Genomic DNA, 23,100 nt, shown 5'->3' with positions numbered 1-23,100 from the left:
GATGGTTTTGTGGGTTTGATGGTTGATAATGTAGAAGTTGAAAGCAGGGGGATCGGAGGAGATGACTTTTTTTCTTTTTATTAGAGGTTTATTGATTTTAGTTTTTTTTTTCCTGGTAAGTGTGACCTGACCATTAGGTACCCTCTCACCCAGTGTATTAAAAGAAAAATGATGGCTTAGTTCGGACTTTTCTTAGTTAAACATGAGTATGGATTAGTATGAGAAGAGGAGGTATAATTTGGATTATTCTCATCAATTAACCAAAAATTAAAATACATACTAAAATTTATAGTTCCATGTTTATTGTTGGAATAAGATAAAGACAAATAAAAGCGAAGAGAGAAAAATAACTGAAAAAAATATCAAAAAAAAAATGCACGCTAGTGCAAAAAGAAAAAATAATAAGCAAAGAAAATAAAAGATCAAACACATCATGTGACCCATAAAAAGAAAAATAGAAAAACAATGTAAAATGTAAAAAAGTAAAGAAAAAACACACCACCTGCCAAAAAATATTGAATAACAAAGTAAAATATAGAAAAAATAACATAAGACCCCACTACGCACCAACAACCAAAAAAAAACAGAAGCACAAACGTAGCAATATTCGTGACAAAATAAAAATAAACTGTGACAAAAGTTTAGTAACTTGTGGCCATATGCATAACAATAAATATATTTTGATGATATATTATGACAATATACGTATTGGTAAATAATTTTTTTTTTCATACGAGGCTCTTTTGTTCATATGGCTCAGTGTTATCGCAAATCCGGCCTTGTATAACACAACCACCGTGACCTCATAGCTAGCCCCGTGGATTTTACGGGTAATAAAACTAGTTTTTATTTCAATGATGATGATTTCTAACTATGTATTTGACATACAAAAGATAACGATTGTTACTTATTTAGCAATCAATCAAAATCGAATCGAAGTAATTTAATGATTTATTTGAAGTGGTTGCGTATTATTAGTTGATTAAGTGAGAAATAATTTTATTGAATTTTTTATCATTTACTCTTAAGATTTATAAGGTATATAATTCTTATTTTACCCTTTCTATATTCCTTATTTTAATATTTGAAAACCTAGAGAAGAGCAAAAAAAATTCCACCATCCCACTCTTAGCCAATTTTCCTTGTTCTTATGATATTTGTTCATTTTTTCAAAGTTGTTTGTTGGGCATGGACCAAAACCCATGAAACTTATCCTGATATTCTTCGTGAAAATGGTATTGAAATAGAAGCTCTAGACCCTTTTTTTAGTCCAACACACCATTGACCACAGCAATCCGAGGCGGCGACTCTAAGAAAAATATCTTACGCTGCTCTAGAGTGGATGACCCTGGAGGGTGTGAGTTAAGAAGCAGCATATAAGAAGAAACATGGGCCCTACATTAGTTCTAAACCACCTCAAACCCACCTCGCGGTCCTGGGGTATGATTATTTGTTCAGTTTTATTTAAATGTAGGTCTAGAGTCTAATCTGTGTATTTGAACAACATTATATTATTTTAATGTTTCCTCAAGTTAGAACTATTGTTTGTGTATGATGGGGATGTAATACCCGATAGGCTGACCTTAGGGACGCATTGGGAATAGTGATAGACCTTGAGGGAGCATAGGAACCTTCTATGAATGCCTTTAGAGAAACAAACCTGGTTGAGCGAAGTTTATGTGGTATGTACTATAACGATTGAGGAATTCTCAGTCCAGTATTGGAAATACTCGATTGAGTGGGGAGCACTCGACCGAGTACACTTGAGTAATCGGCCAAGTGGACCGGTCTGGGAAGTATATTACGCGGTTTAATTTCGGGACTTATACCCTATGGACAATAATCCTCCGTTATTTAGCCACCCAAAACACTCTCTAGAACCCTCCTACCTCTCTCTAAACCTTGTATCATCTACCTTGAAGATGAGGCATGGAATTTGAGAAGTTTATATCGTCTTTGACCTTTCCTTTGCTTATTTCTGATGGTAAGTCGCTTTCAAAGTTTTAATTCAATTTATAGTTGCCTTAACCCTAGAATTTAGGGAAAAGTGGGAGCATTGATATTGGTGTATTATAATTAGGGATTTGAGTAATTAGATAACTATATTGGTGAATTCTATCAATCAATTTCTCGTAGGACCGGGTTGTGTTAGTATTTGCTTACTAATGTAGGGAGTGATGTTGTTGCGGATTCTAGCGTTTCTTGTGTCGCTTGCGGAGTTGCTTTGAGGTAGGTATTTCGTACTCGGTTCTTGATATTATGAATGCTTGCTTAGTGATTATTGTGTTAGTCTTATGAAAATTGTTGAAGTTAGCATTATATTATGGAGATTTGGTAATTTTGACATACTAGTTATGGTAATTGTTGGTCTATGTAATTGTGGCATACTTGAGAATCATAATGCGTGTGGCAGTTTGGTTGTTTCAACTGTGATGATTCATATGATGTTTTCGGTCATATTGGAAATCAGTTAGTGGCAGTTTGGTTGTGTTGACATGCGGAGGCCGGGACGAGCATTGACGGTCCGAGTTATTTGAGTTGTAGCATTAGTCTCATTGTCGTAGTTGATTTTGTATAATGTATGAATCACCTGGTATTATTCGGAATGTATTAATCATAAAACTTGATATTTGCAGATTGTGAACAAACTCGGCGAATTTCGGAATTTCCTTATATGTGTTGCTTCCTTGGAGTTTTGATTGAGAGATGGTGGTTGCTATTTCTAATTGTCTCTTCATCTCCTTTTTTACTCTCCTTCCACAGCTACACTATTGCTTTGAAATTGCCTTCTTCTACTAACCTTTTGCTTTTTAATATTAATCTTTTTTTAGATAACATCACAATCTAGAAAAACAAAGAAGATGAAGGGGTAATGATCTTTACCATAAGTCTTTAACATTGGCTAAAGTACCATTTTTCTTATTTTTTGCGTTCGTTTAGAGATGCTTAAAGTTAAATCTCCAACATGCCTGATTTTGATGTTTGTGTTATCATGTGCCTTGCAGGAATGTTGCTGAAATTATGAATGTTAAATGAGCCTTATTTTTTGAAGATCTTTGAATTATGAAAGTTTAGTACTCTTTTTCTAATTATCCCTTTTTTCTTTTGTTTTCTCCTTTTCAATTTTCTACTTTCTCCTTCTTTTTTTGATATTATGGAGTATTTTTGTTTAATCAATGTTTTTAGGCTTTATAAATATTCATCTTGTACTTGTTCTAATTAGCTGAGTGTTCTTACGGTGTATATAGAGCAATGAGCTTCTGAGGAACTATTGAAATGCGTGTTCATTTTATATTTTCACTTTCTTGTTCTTTATTTGATTTTCTGTTTCAATTCAGTGGTTGTTTGATTATAATTTCAAAATGACATAGAGTTTGGGGATGAGAGTCACATATAGAAAGGCGATTGTGTAAACGATGTGGGTAGGTGCACAAAGAGATCAGGACCAGACAAGAAGAGATTTGAGGATTGAGCATTTCTGAATTCGGCGCAAAGTGTGGTGTGTTTGATATGAACCTCTATTAGTAAGCTTATGTTTTATCTTTTTATCTCTAACGAAAAAGTTAAGCACAGTCAATTGATATAGTTTATATGACTCGGTTTTACAAGATACCTGCAGTGACTAATTTTTGGTCGAGAAGAGGTAAGGCATGTCTACTATGGATTTATTGAAGTGCAGGCATAACGAACATAATTGGACTAGACTCTGAAGGGTATGTAATAGGAGTCTCTAACTTAGATTTATAGTTTAAATTGATTATGCTCTTTAGCGTATTTTTTCCCATATTATATGGACCCATATTATACATTAAATATATCTCCCATATAAATAAAATATACTTAATGTTTTACTCAACCGTAGTTGATAATTAATTAAAAATTAAACGTGATATGTATGGTTCGAGGTTAAACTCGTCGTCAAAAGCTACCTAACCAAAACATTATTTATAACTTCACAAACTACTCTTAGTAAATTGGTAAGTAAAGGTCGGATCCCAAGGGACGGGTATTGATGTAGGATTTTCAATTGCAAGTAGTTGTGTCTAAGGGTGTCACAATTTGGGTTGAGATAAGAGATCAACTAAACTAATCAACAAGGTAAAAGCAAAGTAATAAAAACAAGCAAGGTGATTAAAATGAGATGTAAACAATTGATTAAAAGCACTAGGGTGTCATGGGTTCATAGGATATTCATGGGAGTTGATCATACAAACATATTCTCAAGTTATAGGCAAGCAATTATTGTTGTGATGGGATCGAGTTGGCGTATAAGTTTACAATCCCTAGGAAGGTTTGGGTCCCGGAGCCGAATCAATTAGATTGTACAACACTTACAAGTTGACTTAATCCTTCCTATCCAACTATATGCATGGTCTAATGAGACTTGAGTTGGTGTATAAGCTTACAAGTCTCATTGAAAAGATAGGTGATGGGTAAAAAATACAAGGATTCATAGGCTCGCACTTCATCAAACATAACATGTGCATAAGTTGAAATCACAACAAGCAAGCAAATTAATTATGACAACATATTAGATTAAGCATGAATCAATCCCCATGTTTGTTTCCCCTAATTCCCCACTAACCCTAGTTAAGGAAACTACTCACTCATTATCAAGTTTAACATGCTAACAAGGTTGTCAATCATACTAGCAAGGCAAAACATGATGAATAAATAAAAATGATTAACAATAATTAAACAAGATTAAGAGAGAATTATACCTATGAAGATGATTCCAAATAATAAAGCAAAGAATAATAGAAGTACTTGATGATTGATGTAAGGTTGTCAATCCTTCAAATAAACCCAAATAATCTTCTAATTACCCAAAATAAATGAAGAACAATAGAGAAATTAAGGAAAGATTAAATATTGAGATTTGTATTAAGACTAGATTAAAAGTTGATTATAAGATTAAGAGAGTATTAAGATTGCATTAAGATAGCACTAAGATAAGATTAAGATGAGATGCTAATCCAAGTAGTACAATGGGGTATTTATACTAATGATTAGGTACAAGGATTAGGGTTACTAAGGGCTTAAATGACTATTAAGTCCTTAAGAAAAGTTGAGGAAGTGCTCCTCTCGAAGGAAATGAGCATCTCCGTTTTGCTAGCCGCGCCATGATCCGTGCGTCTTTGAAACTTGGCACGGGCTCTCTGGGGTATGATCCGAGCGGATTGTCAGTGAGACGCTCAGATCTTCTTGCTTCAGGACGAGCGTCTTAGGCACGGGACGCTCGGATGGTGGTGGAGGGAGACGCCCGGATCATCTGTGATCCGCTCGGATCCCATGGCAGACAACTTCTCTTCTTTTCGTCCTTCATAATCCGCGAGGATCAATCCAGGGATGCAAGGATCCTTTCGTCATTGCCCTTTTCACTTTATTATCTACATAGGCCTTCTAGTATCGTCTTCTCTTTGATGCTTGGTCATTAGATGCGATCAATTTAGCTCTATTTTGCCATGTAAATGCAAGGTTTGCACCCCTCTCCTACCCAGGAAACAAAACCTCAAAGAATATGAAAAATGGGAAACTAAAGATAGTAAATGACCCAATTATGCACTATAAAGCATAGGAACGAGACTAATTTGGGGACTAAATGTGCTCAAATATGATTCACATCAAACATCCCCAAACCGAACCTTTGCTCGTCCCGAGTAAAGAGGTGACAAAAACTAGGACCCTTATTCAAACTATCCTACTAATATAGCCGATGCGAGACAATTAGCGGGTCTCACTCCGCCCCTTCACCTCACAACAAGACAACCATGAGGTAGGATGCCTTCTTGCAAGGCAAGGTGGGGCTTGCCAAAATGGCGACACATCCTAGCATTAAAGCACACAAAACAAGTAATGGATGCATCTATAAAAATGAATAGCCACTTTCCTCATCTAAGTGTCGGAAATTATCTACAAGGGAAGCAATCTAAGGGTACACATTCCATCATAGATACAGTGTCTCCAAACTACTAAGTCTAGAAGGATACCAATAAATCACCTCCAAGTTGTGTCAAGCTAGGGTACCTTTGTCCTCAATTGTTAAATGCTTTCATCAAGAGTATACTCCCTATGGTGTTATAAATACTGGAGGATCGCGGAATTCCCCTTCTTGCCTAGACAAGAAGAAGGGTCGTCCCCTCTCTACCATGCACAAGAGTGGATACAATGTAAAAGGGATCAATAGTATTTGAGTTTTATGGGGGAGTTTGCTCTTTGTTGTTGTTTTTCCCCCCAATTTGTGGCATTTAACTTTTTGAGAATATTTGTTTGCCATTTCTTTGATGTTTGGCATTTCAACACTTGATAATTTCAACTTTTTCTTGCATTTTCTTTTTGAACATTTTCAAAGTCACCCCATTTGTAGTGAGGGTGCTTATTTTTGAAGCATAGGAGTTTTCATTTTTGTTACTCTTCTTTTCTTTTGATGCGAATTGCAAACTTTTTGACTTTCATTTCAATTCTTGAACTCCAATTTGAACATTTTTTTGTGCCCATTCCCTTTAATGACAAAATGTGGTAGAATATGGATGATGGTTGCATGGTTTCAAGGGTCGCCATGGAATAAATGGTAGCCAAGGAGTTATCACACCACAAGGTACTCTTGACTAGGCCTTAATCCCTGGGTCAAAGGATACTAGCATGACATATCCTAGGGTGTTTTACAAGTATTCTAACAAGCAAAGTCTTAAGAAGAAAAAGTATCTTCAAGGGCCTTATATACACTTGTCAAGCTTCCCAAATAGGCATTTTCACAAAACTTTTCTAACCATACAACTACATGCCATGATGCAACTAATATATATACAACTCTAATGCGTATGCTTCTACCAACTAGTATGCCAAATAATCTAAATGCAATCCTATAATCACATTGTTTATACCGCATCAATCAAAATAAAGCCACATAGTCATTAACATAAAGAGGAAAAATGAGATTGGAAAGATCATACCATGCGGTCTTCAATATCCTCATGTCTCGGATGTGGCGTAGTCGACCAATGTGAAAAAGGATAGACAAACACAATATATACAAACACAATATATACACAAGATTACACTACAAAGGAAATGAACATGTTTTTGGGTTTTTCAATTTTTTATGGTTTTTATGTTTATGAAATAAAAAGACATCTTTTTGTATTTTTCAAATTTTTTTCAATTTTTATCACTTTTGTTTTGAAAGTCATGTTAGAATTTCCCATCCCCACACTAGTATGGGCATTGTCCTCAATGGCCAATACGATAGGAAATTATGCAAGCTATATGAAAATGCATGATTTCTAAACTAAATGCAAACTATATGACATATAAACAAGTGATGCAAAACTACACTATACTATATGATGCATGAATTTTTGTTTTTTTTTTGTTTGGTTGCAGGGCATAATTTGAATTAACTCCAAATGCATATGCTTGAACTTCCCCAAACCAAATGAGACACTATTGCTAATGTCAAAAATGGGGGAGTTCACGCACAAAAATGCTATGCATGAATCTAAATTTGTCATTTTGAATTTTTCATGGTGGGAACAATAAAAGACACCTCAATGGGACCGAGGTGGGAGTCCTCTAAGTGTTGTTAGGACTCAAACTCATGATCAAGATAAAAATTTAAAAACAAGAGAAATGATCAAAGCTAAAGGAGGTGTAGGAAACTCACAATGTATTGTGGCATCCTCCAAAAAACTAGTTTTTATTTCAATGATGATGATTTCTAACTATGTATTTGACATACAAAAGATAACGATTGTTACTTATTTAGCAATCAATCAAAATCGAATCGAAGTAATTTAATGATTTATTTGAAGTGGTTGCGTATTATTAGTTGATTAAGTGAGAAATAATTTTATTGAATGTTTTATCATTTACTCTTAAGATTTATAAGGTATATAATTCTTATTTTACCCTTTCTATATTCCTTATTTTAATATTTGAAAACCTAGAGAAGAGCAAAAAAAATTCCACCATCCCACTCTTAGCCAATTTTCCTTGTTCTTATGATATTTGTTCATTTTTTCAAAGTTGTTTGTTGGGCATGGACCAAAAACCATGAAACTTATCCTGATATTCTTCGTGAAAATGGTATTGAAATAGAAGCTCTAGACCCTTTTTTTAGTCCAACACACCATTGACCACAACAATCCGAGGCGGCGACTCTAAGAAAAATATCTTACGCTGCTCTAGAGTGGATGACCCTGGAGGGTGTGAGTTAAGAAGCAGCATATAAGAAGAAACATGGGCCCTACATTAGTTCTAAACCACCTCAAACCCACCTCGCGGTCCTGGGGTATGATTATTTGTTCAGTTTTATTTAAATGTAGGTCTAGAGTCTAATCTGTGTATTTGAACAACATTATATTATTTTAATGTTTCCTCAAGTTAGAACTATTGTTTGTGTATGATGGGGATGTAATACCCGATAGGCTGACCTTAGGGACGCATTGGGAATAGTGATAGACCTTGAGGGAGCATAGGAACCTTCTATGAATGCCTTTAGAGAAACAAACCTGGTTGAGCGAAGTTTATGTGGTATGTACTATAACGATTGAGGAATTCTCAGTCCAGTATTGGGAATACTCGATTGAGTGGGGAGCACTCGACCGAGTACACTTGAGTAATCGGCCAAGTGGACCGGTCTGGGAAGTATATTACGCGGTTTAATTTCGGGACTTATACCCTATGGACAATAATCCTCCGTTATTTAGCCACCCAAAACACTCTCTAGAACCCTCCTACCTCTCTCTAAACCTTGTATCATCTACCTTGAAGATGAGGCATGGAATTTGAGAAGTTTATATCGTCTTTGACCTTTCCTTTGCTTATTTCTGATGGTAAGTCGCTTTCAAAGTTTTAATTCAATTTATAGTTGCCTTAACCCTAGAATTTAGGGAAAAGTGGGAGCATTGATATTGGTGTATTATAATTAGGGATTTGAGTAATTAGATAACTATATTGGTGAATTCTATCAATCAATTTCTCGTAGGACCGGGTTGTGTTAGTATTTGCTTACTAATGTAGGGAGTGATGTTGTTGCGGATTCTAGCGTTTCTTGTGTCGCTTGCGGAGTTGCTTTGAGGTAGGTATTTCGTACTCGGTTCTTGATATTATGAATGCTTGCTTAGTGATTATTGTGTTAGTCTTATGAAAATTGTTGAAGTTAGCATTATATTATGGAGATTTGGTAATTTTGACATACTAGTTATGGTAATTGTTGGTCTATGTAATTGTGGCATACTTGAGAATCATAATGCATGTGGCAGTTTGGTTGTTTCAACTGTGATGATTCATATGATGTTTTCGGTCATATTGGAAATCAGTTAGTGGCAGTTTGGTTGTGTTGACATGCAGAGGCCGGGACGAGCATTGACGGTCCGAGTTATTTGAGTTGTAGCATTAGTCTCATTGTCGTAGTTGATTTTGTATAATGTATGAATCACCTGGTATTATTCGGAATGTATTAATCATAAAACTTGATATTTGCAGATTGTGAACAAACTCGGCGAATTTCGGAATTTCCTTATATGTGTTGCTTCCTTGGAGTTTTGATTGAGAGATGGTGGTTGCTATTTCTAATTGTCTCTTCATCTCCTTTTTTACTCTCCTTCCACAGCTACACTATTGCTTTGAAATTGCCTTCTTCTACTAACCTTTTGCTTTTTAATATTAATCTTTTTTTAGATAACATCACAATCTAGAAAAACAAAGAAGATGAAGGGGTAATGATCTTTACCATAAGTCTTTAACATTGGCTAAAGTACCATTTTTCTTATTTTTTGCGTTCGTTTAGAGATGCTTAAAGTTAAATCTCCAACATGCCTGATTTTGATGTTTGTGTTATCATGTGCCTTGCAGGAATGTTGCTGAAATTATGAATGTTAAATGAGCCTTATTTTTTGAAGATCTTTGAATTATGAAAGTTTAGTACTCTTTTTCTAATTATCCCTTTTTTTCTTTTGTTTTCTCCTTTTCAATTTTCTACTTTCTCCTTCTTTTTTTGATATTATGGAGTATTTTTGTTTAATCAATGTTTTTAGGCTTTATAAATATTCATCTTGTACTTGTTCTAATTAGCTGAGTGTTCTTACGGTGTATATAGAGCAATGAGCTTCTGAGGAACTATTGAAATGCGTGTTCATTTTATATTTTCACTTTCTTGTTCTTTATTTGATTTTCTGTTTCAATTCAGTGGTTGTTTGATTATAATTTCAAAATGACATAGAGTTTGGGGATGAGAGTCACATATAGAAAGGCGATTGTGTAAACGATGTGGGTAGGTGCACAAAGAGATCAGGACCAGACAAGAAGAGATTTGAGGATTGAGCATTTCTGAATTCGGCGCAAAGTGTGGTGTGTTTGATATGAACCTCTATTAGTAAGCTTATGTTTTATCTTTTTATCTCTAACGAAAAAGTTAAGCACAGTCAATTGATATAGTTTATATGACTCGGTTTTACAAGATACCTGCAGTGACTAATTTTTGGTCGAGAAGAGGTAAGGCATGTCTACTATGGATTTATTGAAGTGCAGGCATAACGAACATAATTGGACTAGACTCTGAAGGGTATGTAATAGGAGTCTCTAACTTAGATTTATAGTTTAAATTGATTATGCTCTTTAGCGTATTTTTTCCCATATTATATGGACCCATATTATACATTAAATATATCTCCCATATAAATAAAATATACTTAATGTTTTACTCAACCGTAGTTGATAATTAATTAAAAATTAAACGTGATATGTATGGTTCGAGGTTAAACTCGTCGTCAAAAGCTACCTAACCAAAACAATATTTATAACTTCACAAACTACTCTTAGTAAATTGGTAAGTAAAGGTCGGATCCCAAGGGACGGGTATTGATGTAGGATTTTCAATTGCAAGTAGTTGTGTCTAAGGGTGTCACAATTTGGGTTGAGATAAGAGATCAACTAAACTAATCAACAAGGTAAAAGCAAAGTAATAAAAACAAGCAAGGTGATTAAAATGAGATGTAAACAATTGATTAAAAGCACTAGGGTGTCATGGGTTCATAGGATATTCATGGGAGTTGATCATACAAACATATTCTCAAGTTATAGGCAAGCAATTATTGTTGTGATGGGATCGAGTTGGCGTATAAGTTTACAATCCCTAGGAAGGTTTGGGTCCCGGAGCCGAATCAATTAGATTGTACAACACTTACAAGTTGACTTAATCCTTCCTATCCAACTATATGCATGGTCTAATGAGACTTGAGTTGGTGTATAAGCTTACAAGTCTCATTGAAAAGATAGGTGATGGGTAAAAAATACAAGGATTCATAGGCTCGCACTTCATCAAACATAACATGTGCATAAGTTGAAATCACAACAAGCAAGCAAATTAATTATGACAACATATTAGATTAAGCATGAATCAATCCCCATGTTTGTTTCCCCTAATTCCCCACTAACCCTAGTTAAGGAAACTACTCACTCATTATCAAGTTTAACATGCTAACAAGGTTGTCAATCATACTAGCAAGGCAAAACATGATGAATAAATAAAAATGATTAACAATAATTAAACAAGATTAAGAGAGAATTATACCTATGAAGATGATTCCAAATAATAAAGCAAAGAATAATAGAAGTACTTGATGATTGATGTAAGGTTGTCAATCCTTCAAATAAACCCAAATAATCTTCTAATTACCCAAAATAAATGAAGAACAATAGAGAAATTAAGGAAAGATTAAATATTGAGATTTGTATTAAGACTAGATTAAAAGTTGATTATAAGATTAAGAGAGTATTAAGATTGCATTAAGATAGCACTAAGATAAGTTTAAGATGAGATGCTAATCCAAGTAGTACAATGGGGTATTTATACTAATGATTAGGTACAAGGATTAGGGTTACTAAGGGCTTAAATGACTATTAAGTCCTTAAGAAAAGTTGAGGAAGTGCTCCTCTCGAAGGAAATGAGCATCTCCGTTTTGCTAGCCGCGCCATGATCCGTGCGTCTTTGAAACTGGCACGGGCTCTCTGGGGTATGATCCGAGCGGATTGTCAGTGAGACGCTCAGATCTTCTTGCTTCAGGACGAGCGTCTTAGGCACGGGACGCTCGGATGGTGGTGGAGGGAGACGCCCGGATCATCTGTGATCCGCTCGGATCCCATGGCAGACAACTTCTCTTCTTTTCGTCCTTCATAATCCGCGAGGATCAATCCAGGGATGCAAGGATCCTTTCGTCATTGCCCTTTTCACTTTATTATCTACATAGGCCTTCTAGTATCGTCTTCTCTTTGATGCTTGGTCATTAGATGCGATCAATTTAGCTCTATTTTGCCATGTAAATGCAAGGTTTGCACCCCTCTCCTACCCAGGAAACAAAACCTCAAAGAATATGAAAAATGGGAAACTAAAGATAGTAAATGACCCAATTATGCACTATAAAGCATAGGAACGAGACTAATTTGGGGACTAAATGTGCTCAAATATGATTCACATCAAACATCCCCAAACCGAACCTTTGCTCGTCCCGAGTAAAGAGGTGACAAAAATTAGGACCCTTATTCAAACTATCCTACTAATATAGCCGATGCGAGACAATTAGCGGGTCTCACTCCGCCCCTTCAGCTCACAACAAGACAACCATGAGGTAGGATGCCTTCTTGCAAGGCAAGGTGGGGCTTGCCAAAATGGCGACACATCCTAGCATTAAAGCACACAAAACAAGTAATGGATGCATCTATAAAAATGAATAGCCACTTTCCTCATCTAAGTGTCGGAAATTATCTACAAGGGAAGCAATCTAAGGGTACACATTCCATCATAGATACAGTGTCTCCAAACTACTAAGTCTAGAAGGATACCAATAAATCACCTCCAAGTTGTGTCAAGCTAGGGTACCTTTGTCCTCAATTGTTAAATGCTTTCATCAAGAGTATACTCCCTATGGTGTTATAAATCTTTTTGGAGGATCGCGAATTCCCCTTCTTGCCTAGACAAGAAGAAGGGTCGTCCCCTCTCTACCATGCACAAGAGTGGATACAATGTAAAAGGGATCAATAGTATTTGAGTTTTATGGGGGAGTTTGCTCTTTGTTGTTGTTTTTCCCCCCAATTTGTGGCATTTAACTTTTTGAGAACATTTGTTTGCCATTTCTTTGATGTTTGGCATTTCAACACTTGATAATTTCAACTTTTTCTTGCATTTTCTTTTTGAACATTTTCAAAGTCACCCCATTTGTAGTGAGGGTGCTTATTTTTGAAGCATAGGAGTTTTCATTTTTGTTACTCTTCTTTTCTTTTGATGCGAATTGCAAACTTTTTGACTTTCATTTCAATTCTTGAACTCCAATTTGAACATTTTTTTGTGCCCATTCCCTTTAATGACAAAATGTGGTAGAATATGGATGATGGTTGCATGGTTTCAAGGGTCGCCATGGAATAAATGGTAGCCAAGGAGTTATCACACCACAAGGTACTCTTGACTAGGCCTTAATCCCTGGGTCAAAGGATACTAGCATGACATATCCTAGGGTGTTTTACAAGTATTCTAACAAGCAAAGTCTTAAGAAGAAAAAGTATCTTCAAGGGCCTTATATACACTTGTCAAGCTTCCCAAATAGGCATTTTCACAAAACTTTTCTAACCATACAACTACATGCCATGATGCAACTAATATATATACAACTCTAATGCGTATGCTTCTACCAACTAGTATGCCAAATAATCTAAATGCAATCCTATAATCACATTGTTTATACCGCATCAATCAAAATAAAGCCACATAGTCATTAACATAAAGAGGAAAAATGAGATTGGAAAGATCATACCATGCGGTCTTCAATATCCTCATGTCTCGGATGTGGCGTAGTCGACCAATGTGAAAAAGGATAGACAAACACAATATATACAAACACAATATATACACAAGATTACACTACAAAGGAAATGAACATGTTTTTGGGTTTTTCAATTTTTTATGGTTTTTATGTTTATGAAATAAAAAGACATCTTTTTGTATTTTTCAAATTTTTTTCAATTTTTATCACTTTTGTTTTGAAAGTCATGTTAGAATTTCCCATCCCCACACTAGTATGGGCATTGTCCTCAATGGCCAATACGATAGGAAATTATGCAAGCTATATGAAAATGCATGATTTCTAAACTAAATGCAAACTATATGACATATAAACAAGTGATGCAAAACTACACTATACTATATGATGCATGAATTTTTGTTTTTTTTTGTTTGGTTGCAGGGCATAATTTGAATTAACTCCAAATGCATATGCTTGAACTTCCCCAAACCAAATGAGACACTATTGCTAATGTCAAAAATGGGGGAGTTCACGCACAAAAATGCTATGCATGAATCTAAATTTGTCATTTTGAATTTTTCATGGTGGGAACAATAAAAGACACCTCAATGGGACCGAGGTGGGAGTCCTCTAAGTGTTGTTAGGACTCAAACTCATGATCAAGATAAAAATTTAAAAACAAGAGAAATGATCAAAGCTAAAGGAGGTGTAGGAAACTCACAATGTATTGTGGCATCCTCCAAAAAGCTTGCTAATCCTCAATCGTCGCTCATAGCGACATGACTATCATCTCCATCATCATCATGAACTTCCTCACTAGCATCATCATCATCATCTACCTCCATAGACCCGGAGGCTTCACCACTATCACTTGAGATTTCTTCTTCTTCCTCACTTCTCTCTTCTTCTTGACCTTCTTAATCTTCTTCTTCACCACTCTCAACAACAACCTCCTCATCACCCATGCTAGTATCCCTAGGAGAATTAGGAAAGAAAACTTCCCTATCCGCCCAATTAGGCAAAGGACATGATGGGTCAAGAAGTCCTTGCCTAGCTAGGTGTAAAAGGGGCGGATATTGAGCTCTATATGCATTAACTCGATCTTCATTGGCTTACTTATGCATTTGTTGCATTAAAAAGAGTCAAGTAATCGTTACCCACCTCAACATTTTCGGGTCGGAATTCTTGGTAGGTGAACGGGTAGGGTGGAGTGATAATAGAGGAGGAGGGCTCGGCAATGGCCTCCCTATGTTGTTGCATTATGGACTCGGCTTCCTCGGAGAGTGGAAGAAGATAGTTTGGGCTTCGGACATTGAGTCGGCAAATTTTGTTCGGTAGAATGAAGGACTTGGCTTCTTTTGTAAGCCACTCAAATTTGTTGTCAAGGGTGTCATTCTTGACCCAATGGAATTTCTAAACCATAGTGGCTAGATCAATGAGGTGGCCTCCCTTAACCGGCTTATAAGTGTCATCTTTGTTGAAATTCCGGTTGAAGTGCTTTGCCAACCATGTTACCAATCCCCCATTTACTATTGATGTGGGTGATGTCGTCGGGTCACATCCAATCAAACACATTTATATTACTCAACAAACAACTAGTTAGCGGTAAGTCGAGGTCGATCTATGGGACGGTGTGCTTTGGGTTCTAAGTCTATCTATCTCAATTTATGCTAGTGTCACAATTGATGGGGTTTGTAGTTGTGTCTAGACTAATGCAAGCAATAGCAATAAAGTAAGCAATGAAAGGAAGGATGTAATCAAATGATTAAAAGTGCTAGGATATCATGGGGTCATAGGGGATTCATGGTGTTGATCATACAAACATGTTTACAATTATAAGCAAGCAATTAATGTTGTGGAGGAACCGAGTTGGTTTATATCTTACGGTTCTTAGGAAGAGTTGGGTCCTAGAGCCGAATCGATTAGATTGTACAACACCTACAAGTCGACTTACTTTCCTCCTAATCAACTTCTATGCATGGTCTAACAAGACTCGAGTTGGTTTATATCTTACAAGTCAAGTTGAATAGGTAAGAGATGGTTGTAAATGCAAGGATTCATAGGCTTAGCATTTCATCAAACATAACATATGCATAAAGTTGACATCACAACAAGCAAGCAAATTTAATTATGTGAACACATTAGATTAAGCATGAATCAATTCCCATGTTGGTTTCCCCTAATTACCCACTAATCCTAGCTAAGTAAATACTCACTCATGATCAAGTTTAACATGTTAATAAGGTTGTCAATCATACTAACAAAGCCAAACATGATGAACAAGTAATAAAGATTAACAATAATTAAAACAAGGATTAAGAGAATTATACCTATGGAGATTCCAAAATAATAATTCAAAGAATAATAGAAGAACTTGATGATTGATGGAAGGTTGTCAATCTCCCAATAAACCCAATAATCTTCAATTACCCAATAATAAACTTGAATAATAAACTTGAACAATAATTAAGGAGAGATTAATGTGAGATTTGTGGAAAGATTAAAGAGTAACCTATTCTAATCTACTCCTAATCTAATCTAAGAAAGCTTGATTTAATCTAAGGAAACTTAATGGTTTGATTATTACCAATGGGGTATATATAGTGGGGATTAGTTACATAAATTAGGGTTTTCTAAGGGCTTAAATGACGATTAAGACCCTTGTTGAGGAAACGCCGGTCTCTTTTAGGAGACTCCGGTCTCTAGGGAGACTCCGGTCTCAAGAAAAAGATGTTCATCCTTCCTTGAAGCTTGAAGAAGACGAAATGGGACTGTCTGGGAATCCGGGCGTCTTTAGCGCGGGACGGGCGGATTTGGCGATTTCTGCCCGGGCGTCCAGAAGGTGAAGACGCTCGGATTGGAGCAGGGGAAGACGAGCAGATTTGGAGCAAGATGCTCGGACAAAAAGAAGGGAAGACGAGCGGATTTAAGGGGTGGACGAGCGTCTTCCTTCAGGGGACGAGCGTCTTCAGTCTCGGGACGCGCGGATTGGCGAACAGCTTCTTTGTTTGAGCTCGGATTGTAAAACGGACGTCATTTTCTCATCCGGACTCCTATTGGAGTGATTCAAAAGCCTAGATCACTTGTTTTTTCGACGCCGTTCCATCTAGCATACTTTCAGAGCCAGAGGAGCAACTCTTGGTTTGGGTTCCGAGCAATTTCTTCATGAATGGCTTCCTTCTCGTCATCCTTGCTTTTTAACCCTATGATCCTTCTATATACTCTTTATTCCTACATCCTTGGTCATCATTCTTGCCTCCTCTGCATACTAGTTCATCTAATATCATCAATAAGCTTCCAAATATGCACGAAAGACGGGAATTTCCGTCTTATTATCTCCTTTTCTACAAAGCATACGAAATGCGCTAGAAAAGCAAATAGGAAGGTTTTGACGGATAAAATGGCCATGAAATGTTATAATAGTATGCAAAATAGGCTCAATTAGGGGACTAAATGTGCGCAAATATGAGTCACATCAACTATAAAGGCCGCACCTTCCTTGCCATGGTCGATATTAAGCCACCTTTCGATTAAAAGTTGAAGAATATTGTATTTCTTTGTGAAATTCCTATCGACATTCAAGGTTGACTCGAGATAGATGAAATCAAGTTCGGTGAAATGATTAGTCCCCTTCCTAGCAATAAGAGTATTTCCCACAACCTTGTGCCACACCCTTATGCCCGGGTTGTGAACATAAAGGGCACGACATTCATGGAAGGATTCGAATTTCCTCCCTGTAATAGCTTTCCACAAAGGGGCAGGATCATACTTTGTTGAAGGTTTCTTCACATAAGTCGAGTCATTATCAAGACCAAAAACTTTGTCAAACTCATTAAAGGACATCTTTCTATCCATATTCTCAAGGCGGAATTCAATATTCGTTCGAGTCTCCACCTTTGTAACTTTCAATGAACTTAGGAATTCCAAGGTGAGGGAGGGGTAGGTCGATTCTTGCATATTAAACAATGTAAGCAACCCCATAGACTCAAAAAAATTATTGGTTCTTTCAAGGACACCCAATTTGGTCAAGGCATCTTGGCAAATAAACTTGGTGGGCAAAATCGATTTCTTAGCAAGAGACACAGAATTTTTCCTATGAGCATCGGATGTGAAAATTACCTCCGGGTATTCTTGTAGTTGCTCAATAACCGGAATACAAGTAGTAGGTTCCACCATAGGAGTAGGAGTTTCTTGAATTTTCATTCTTGCTTGTTGAACCACCAAAGCTTTTGAAGCTTGAAAAGCTTGTTGCCTTTTTGAGAGAGTTTGTTTTGGAGGTGCCTTGTTTCCACCTTTAGTCCTAGCCATAGTTCTTCTCCGTGTATGTATCAACAACCAAAGATTTGCTTCAATTCTTGTGTTAACCTCAAGCTTTAATAAAACCCAAATCGATTTAGGATTTTCGAATTTTGCCTTGTATCCTAGAAAATCGATTCAAACTTTGAGAATTTTGATGTTTATGTGGCTTTTTGTTGATAGAAGAGTGATTTGTTTGAGTTTTTAGGAAGTTTGGAATTGATTTGGGTGAATTTGGTTGAGGAAATTGATTTTTATGGATAGAGGAATTGGGGGTTTTGAAGGTGTGTTTGTGTTTTGAATGAATGAAATGAAATGGGAAAGGGGGATTTAAATCCCGTGTTTCTGAATTTCAGCAGAGGGAGACGAGCGTCTTAGGCACGGGACGCTCGGATTATAGCTCAGTCAGCTTTAGAAAATGGAACACGTACTGAGACGAGCGTCTTCAAGAGGAGACGAGCGGATTGCTGCTTGGAGACGAGCGGATTATTTTGAGGACGCTCGTATTCAAGGTCAGAGTGAAATCCCAAATTTTGATATAACCAGGACTAGCGGATTCTCACTGAGACGAGCGTCTTTGGGTTGAGACGAGCGGATTCCTGAGGAGACGCTCGGATTCATACCCAGTAAAATTTTTTTCTTTTCAACTCTATCAGGACGAGCGTCTTTCTCTCAGGACGCTCGAATTTTCATCCAAGACGAGCGGGTTCTTCTTGAGACGCTCGGATTGCTCCTGTACCTCACGGGTTCAGTTCCACCCGTGGGTATTTTCAAAACCCAAGTCATTTCCTCTTCATTACTTTGGTCTTCATTGTGGGGGCACTGCGAAGGCTTGGATAGCCTAGGCAATTGTTATCCCCACACTACACATCAAGAAACATATAAGTCCCTCCCTCACTTTCTCTCAAAATGGTAATCTTGATCAAAGCATAAAAATATAAATCCAAAATTGACAAAAATGCATTACAATAAGTAAAGTGCAAGTTAAAGGGGTTAGAATATTTACAAATGGTTGTTTAGGGAGGACTCCACCAAACTTTCATTCATGTATGAGATGTCAAGGGGGCATAGCCAAGGTGTTGTTGATGTTGCTCAACACCTTAAAGAAGTAGTCGAAGGCTTGTTCATTGTTATGATAAAGATCTTCAATTGACCTTTGCATATGTTGTTCTTCATTATGATGAAAATGATCACCAAAGCCTTGGTCTTGGGTCATAGCATTACCAATATAAGGATTGACTAACCCTTCAAACTCATCATCCCATAGACCGCATACTTCATCTACTTGTTCTCCAACAATATCATGAGTTGATGAGAACAACTCTTCTTCCTTCTTGTCATTATGGCCAATGAGGCCTTCTTCTTTTCTTGTCAGGAGTGGTGGTGAGCTATTCAAGCTCTCATTCTTGTTGAAACTTTCTTGCTCTTTGGATGGAGCACCTTGAGATTTATCCACTTTCTTCTTCCATATGGGTGGTGATTCTTTACCCATAGCTTGTTCTTTGCATTGAGATGCCAACTTCTTCCATCACTTTCTCGGCTATAATGATCGACCATGAAACATGGCCCATGTAGTCGGGAAGTTCTCATTGTCTTGTCAAGATTAAAAGTGATTTTTTCATCTCCTACTTCAAGTGTGAGCTCTCCATATTTCACATCAATCACCGCTCCCGCGGTGTGCAAGAAAGGTATTCCTAAGATGATAGGAATGTTGGAATCCTCCTCCATGTCTACAATAACAAAGTCTACCGGGATGAAGAATTTGCCAATTCTCACGGGCACATCTTCCCATACCCCTAAAGGTATCTTTGTTGATCGATCCGCCATTTGATGCGTGATATTAGTGCACTTGAGTTATCCCATTCCTAGACTCTTGCATACCGCGTATGGCATGACACTTACACTTGCTCCAAGGTCACATAAAGCTTTGTTGATTGTAGTGTCACCAATGGTGCATGGAATAGAGAAACTTCCCGGATCTTTGAGTTTTGGAGGTAAACTTCCCTTGAAGAATAACACTACTCACTTTAGTGAAAGCAATAGTCTCTAGCTTCCAGATGGATTTCTTCTTTGTGAGAATGTCTTTCATGTACTTTGCATAGGCCGGAATATGATCGATCAATTCCGTGAATGGGATTGAGACTTCTAAGTTCTTTACAATTTCCATGAACTTTCCAAGTTGTTCATCAAACTTAGGCTTAGCTTGACGACTTGGGAATGGAAGTCTAATCACAATAGGCTCCTTCTCTTTAGCCTTCTCTTCATTCTTCTTCTTTGAAACTTCTTGAATGGTGGGTTCTTCTTCCTTAGAGTTCTCCACAACTCTTTCCTTGTCACTAGCCTCCACTATGTCTTCCTCAATTTGCTTCTTTGGCCCTTCATACCTTGTACCACTCCTCAAATGGATGGCACTCACCGACTCATGTCTTGGGGGATTACTTTGAGGTGGTAATTGCCCCTTTTGTCTTTGAGAGCTAGAAGATGATAATTGAGACACTTGGGTTTCCAACATTTTGGTGTGGGCTTGTATGTTGTTGATGGTGATGTCTTTTGCTTGGCTATCTTTTTGCATTTGAGTGAAAAATTCTTGTTGGTTATATTGCATTTGGAGGACCGCTTTTTTAACATCAAAGCCTTGGTCATTGGATTGATTGTATGAAGATTGATTTTGATAGCCTTGGCTTTGGTTGTAAAAGGGTCTTTGAGCTTGGTTTCTCATTGGAGGTAGGGTGTATGTTGGTTGAGGGTTTTGAACATTTTGGCTTTTGTATGAAAGGTTTGGATGGAATTTGGTGTTTTCATTGTAATAGTTGGAATAAGGGGTGCCACTTGTGTATGCTTGGAAAGAATTCACTTGCTTACTTGTTCCCCTACATTCACTTTGGTCATGTCCCAAAGTTCCACAACTCTCACATACTCCACTTGGAATTGATGATGATACTACCATAGCATTAACATGTTGCTTGGGTGATTTGGAGGCCTCTTCAAGTTTAGCCATGGCCTTCTTAAACTTCAAATTAATGGTGTCAATGTGAGCACTAAGTTGAGCGCACCCAATTGAGTAATGGAATCCACCTCATGCTTTCCTTCTCTAGTAGCCTTCCGAGGTCTACTATATTGCGAGTTATGGACCGCCATTTCCTCAATTTTGTTCCATGTTTGATTGTCATCGACTTCGGTGAACATACCATTGGATCCCATATTGAGAATGTTTCGGGAGTCTTCATATAGACCATTCCAAAATTGTTGTACAAGGAACCACTTGCTAAGTCCATGGTGTGGACAAGATCGACAAGTGTCCTTGAATCTCTTCCATACTTCATACAAAGATTCCTCATCCCTTTGTTTGAACCCGGTGATTTGGGCTCTCAACATGTTAGTCTTTTACGGAGGATAGAATTTCTTGTAGAAAGCAAGTGCCAATTTCTTCCAAGAATCAATACCAAGAGTAGCCTTATCTAGGCTCTTCAACCATTGTTTCGCGGTACCAATCAAAGAAAAAGGAAATAAGACCCATCGGATTTGGTCTTGAGTAATTCCGGTTTGAGAAATCGTATCACAATAGTCACAAAAAGTCTCCATATGAGAATGAGGGTCTTCACTAGGCATCCCCCCAAATTGACTTCTCTCAACTAATTGTATAAATGCGGATTTGGCAATGAAATTACCGGTTAAATGTTGTGGTGTAGGAGTACCATTTGGTAGGTTCTCCTCGGTTGGTACGGAATGTGATGAAAATTTAGGCACTGTGGGTTGATTTTGTGGTGGGTTTTGTATTGGGTTATCCTCTCCTTCTCTTGCAAAAGGGTTGATAAACTCAGTGTTATTTGGTTGAATGTCCACAATCTCACCAATACCTCTCAAAGTATTTCTAGCAAGTCTTCTATTGTTGGTCAAAGTTCCTTCAATTTCAAGATCAATGGGTAACAAGTTACCTTGTGATCTCCTAGACATGTAAAATATTAAACAACTCAAAAACAATTAGAACAACCTTGAGGATATTGACTTCCCCAAGGTAAAGAAAGACACAAGTAAAAATAATTAAAGAAAATCAAATCAAGTTAACACCGTCCCTGGCAACGGCGCCATTTTTGGTGTGTCGGTTTTATGCTCGTCGTCAAAAGCTACCTAACCAAAACAATATTTATAATTTCACAAACTACTCTTAGCAAAGAGGCAAGTAAAGGCCGGATCCCAAGGGACGGGTATTGATGTAGTATTTTAATTGCAAATGGTTGTGTCTAAGGGTGTCACAATTTGGGTTGAGATAGGAGATCGACTAAACTAATCAACAAGGTAAAAGCAAGGTAATAAAAACAAGCAAGATGATTAAAATGAGATGTAAACAATTGATTAAAAGCACTAGGGTGTCATGGGTTCAAAGGGGATTCATGAGAGTTGATTATACAAACATATTCTCTACTAGATGCAAGCACTTATTGTTGTGATGGGATCGAGTTGGTGTATAAGCTTACAATCCCTAAGAAGGTTTGGGTCCCAGAGCCGAATCAATTAGATTGTACAACACCTACAAGTAGACTTAGTCCTTCCTATCCACCTATATGCATGGTCTAATGAGACTCGAGTTGGTGTATAAGCTTACAAGTCTCATTGAAAAGATAAGTGATGGGTAAAAAATGCACGGATTCATAGGCTCGCATTTCATCAAACATAACATGTGCATAAGTTGAAATCACAACAAGCAAGCAAATTAATTATGACAACATATTAGATTAAGCATGAATCAATCCCCATGTTTGTTTCCCCTAATTCCCCACTAACCCTAGTTAAGGAAACTACTCACTCATTATCAAGTTTAACATGCTAACAAGCTTGTCAATCATACTAGCAAGGCAAAACATGATGAATAAATGAAAATGATTAACAATAATTAAACAAGATTAAGAGAGAATTATACCTGTGAAGATGATTCCAAATAATAAAGCAAAGAATAATAGAAGTACTTGATGATTGATGTAAGGTTGTCAATCCTCCAAATAAACCCAAATAA

General features: G+C 37.0%; 1 non-coding gene across 1 annotated transcript; it reads left to right on the top strand.

Moving 5' to 3' along the window:
- Window positions 1-21,357: 21,357 nt before the first annotated feature.
- On the top strand, window positions 21,358-21,464 carry LOC141640573 (small nucleolar RNA R71). The gene has a single exon (XR_012543067.1). It is a non-coding gene; the product is annotated as a small nucleolar RNA R71 (small nucleolar RNA).
- Window positions 21,465-23,100: the final 1,636 nt, after the last annotated feature.

This window comes from Silene latifolia, unplaced genomic scaffold, assembly GCF_048544455.1.
Source record: "Silene latifolia isolate original U9 population unplaced genomic scaffold, ASM4854445v1 scaffold_88, whole genome shotgun sequence".
Classification (NCBI taxonomy): Eukaryota; Viridiplantae; Streptophyta; class Magnoliopsida; order Caryophyllales; family Caryophyllaceae; genus Silene; species Silene latifolia.
Note: the sequence above shows the minus strand (reverse complement) of the source record. Positions and strands in the feature narration are given on the sequence as shown.